The sequence below is a fragment of the Corythoichthys intestinalis genome, chromosome 2, assembly GCF_030265065.1.
Source record: "Corythoichthys intestinalis isolate RoL2023-P3 chromosome 2, ASM3026506v1, whole genome shotgun sequence".
NCBI classification, from domain to species: domain Eukaryota; kingdom Metazoa; phylum Chordata; class Actinopteri; order Syngnathiformes; family Syngnathidae; genus Corythoichthys; species Corythoichthys intestinalis.
The window spans coordinates 73,003,577-73,006,781 of record NC_080396.1 but is presented as its reverse complement, the minus strand read 5'-3'; the positions used below and the strand labels follow the sequence as shown (position 1 = coordinate 73,006,781).

The 3,205-nt window shown below is 35.6% G+C and overlaps 1 protein-coding gene across 1 annotated transcript in view; it reads right to left on the bottom strand.

Annotated features, from left to right (window-relative positions):
- Positions 1-3,205, bottom strand: part of retreg2 (reticulophagy regulator family member 2) — a 34,271-nt gene that overhangs the window by 3,351 nt on the left and 27,715 nt on the right. The window lies entirely within an intron of this gene.

Below are 3,205 nucleotides of genomic sequence, written 5' to 3'. Positions count from 1 at the left end.
CTGAACAGATGGGGACACAACAGGATATTTTCAGCTCATTGCTGCATGTACCGTATTGGCCCGAATATAAGACGGTGTTTTTTGCATTGAAATAAGACTGAAAAAGTGGGGGTCGTCTTATATTCGCGGTCTAGACATTATACCCATTCACGACGCTAGATGGCGCCAGATATCATTGAAGCGATGTTCTGTCATGACAGATCTCAGCTACTCTCAAGTTTAACCAGTTTGCATTATTTTATTGCAATGTTTTTCCTTATTCAGATTTGTTTCAAGACTACAGTTACAGATAGACTTCACTTTGATGGTTAATGCAGTTATTGCAATTTTGTTGTTTTATAGATTGGTTTATTTACATTTCAAAAACCAGAAGCCATTCATATACGAATGTGATTGCACTTTACATATTTAAACGTTCAGATATTAAGATTTGAATAAGGCAAAATAACATGCTTTTTCTCTCAAATATATTGTTATAATCATTTGTTTCGGATGTACTGTAATTATTTTCTGTATAAAAATTAATTTGGTGTTCAAAAAGTCTTTTTTCAAACTTGAGTCTTGAAAAAGAGGGGGTCGTCTTATAATCAGGGCCGTCTTATATTCGTGCCAATACTGTACTATTCGCTACATCGAGCAAAGCTAAGCTAATGATATTCAACGTTGATGAAACACAAATAGAGAAATGTTTCTGACCATCAGTGTTTTTGACACCCCTTTTCATTTTCTGGACGATAATACTCATTATTAGTCTTAGTCATATTTTAGTCATCTCAAAATGTGTCTTCGTCTATTTTTTGTTGACGTTTACAAAAAATGGATTCTTTTGTAAATTAAGAAATTTTACTCCAAAAATAAATAAAGGTTTCCAACTATTTCGAATGAACATTAACAAACGCGCACATATTTTAGTGTCTGCAAAGACAATGCCAATTTGGTGATGATTAAGCCTGAACGATATATCGTTTAAACATCGCCATCGCGATGCGCGCATGCCAATAGTCCCATCGCAAGGATGTGCGATATTTTTTTTCTTCATCCGCTCGCACAGCCTCCATCTCTCTCTCTCTCTCTCTCTCCCAGCTCTTTGTTCCTTAGTCACTGTGGCACACACTTATTAACTCATTCGCTACCAGCCATTTTCACCGGAGCAAGGCCCTTCGCTCCCGCTTCGCTTTTGACTGATTTTGCAAGGCCCACAGAAAATTCTGTTCTATTGCCATATAAACATGGAACCCACCAAAAGAAAGATTAGACTATTCTTTCAGCAGAAGAAAAAAGTTAGTTCATATCTTTTTCCATTCTTTAGAAATCAGCATTAGAAAATAGCTTAGTTTGAGCAATTTCCCAATTTCTGATCAAAAAAAAAAACTGAAATTGAGCTTTTTGTAAAAGCATACATTTCAAACATAATTTTAACACAGCTACTTTTCGCTTTTGTGACATCCCAAACATCTGAATTATGTTTTTGTTCAACAAAATAACAAACAACAAGACAAATAGAGCTTTTGCTTGCAAAGTAATAATTTATTTACACATAACTAACTAGTGAACTGTTGAGCTATTTGCGCACATAACAACAGGGAAGGCTCTCGGCTGCTCCCGGTTGAATGAGGTGGCTCCCAGTAATCTGATGAGTCCAGATCCAGATCGGTCTCACTTTTTTCATCATCCTCATCGTTGGTTTCAACCTCAGGCTCAGGAGTAACGCAACGTGAGCTCCGCAGAACGCGTGTGGAAACTGACGCTGTTGTGGCCGTCACCGTTTGTCTCCTCAAGATTTTTTTTAATCCTTCTTTTGACGATGGTTTCGTTTTCTTTTCAAAACACTCCTCCAGTGTCGTTTGCCTTTTTTTTTTTCCAATCGTTCTCCACATTTTTGTCACGCGTCTTCACAAGATCCCTCCAACTTCCGTTTCCTGACTATTTTTCTTCACTTCCTTTCTTGGCCCGAGATGAGTTCTTACAAAATGCGCTACTGCCCTTCAGTGGCCAGTTTTATTGCATTAAAATGAGTTTTGAGCATTGTTGCATTGCAGTTTAGGTGCATCAGAACCTAGAGATGCCTCTTGTCAAAAAAACGTAAAAGACGTATAAATACGTTTTTGGGACACTGAAACAATTAAAAATAGAACGTATTTATATGTTTTTTGGAGCAAATGAGTAAAAGTTAACGATGTTGACAGATGATTGTCTTTGATCTTGCCAGAGGAGCAGACTTCACATGCGCCTCATTCGTCAATCATCGTTTAACTTGTTAAATAGTTGCTGCGCAAGGAAGCGGGCGCTGGAATGAATGTGTGTGTGTCGAGACGTTCGAGGCAGCCGGACATGTTATGTCATGACAATAAACGCTAGTTTGTAATTTCTACATGTCACTCCAGGAATCACAGCCAAGGTAGGTAAACAGAAGCATTTAATAAAGCCAAGCATTTTTCTACTACAATACTTTATTCTTGTTTAAAATTGATTCGGTGGGACAGTAATGTTTAATACTGATCATAACTGTTACATTTGAAGTGCTTAAAAACCGTTTATTAAAATATATAATAATTAGGGCTGTCAAACGATTACAATTTTTAATCGAGTTAATTACAGCTTAAAAATTAATTAATCATAATTAGTCGCAATTCAAACCATCTATAAAATATGCCATATTTTTCTGTAAATTATTGTTGGAATGAAAAGGTAAGACACAAGACATATATACATTCAACATACGGTACATAAGTACTGTATTTGTTTATTATAACAATAAATCAACAAGACGGCATTAACATTATTAACATTCTCTTAAAGCGATCCATGGAAGCAAAACTTGAAGTTCTTAAAAGATAAATGTTAGTACAAGTTATAGACATTTTATATTAAAACCCCTCTTAATGTTTTCGTTTTATTAAAATTTGTAAAATTTTCAATCAAAAAATAAACTAGTAGCTCGCCATTGTTGATGTCATGACACCATGCTCACTCCCCAAACCCATAAAATCATTTGAACCCAAGCGCCAGCAGAGGGCGCCAAACAACAAAAAACAAGTAACAAGCGGACATTAAACTGCTGTCATTTTAATCTGAGCGGGGCATGTGCGTTAATTGCGTCAAATATTTTAACGTGATTAATTAAAAAAATTAATTACCGCCCATTAACGCGATAATTTTGACAGCCCTAATAATAATATATATACATTTTTTAAAATCATACTTT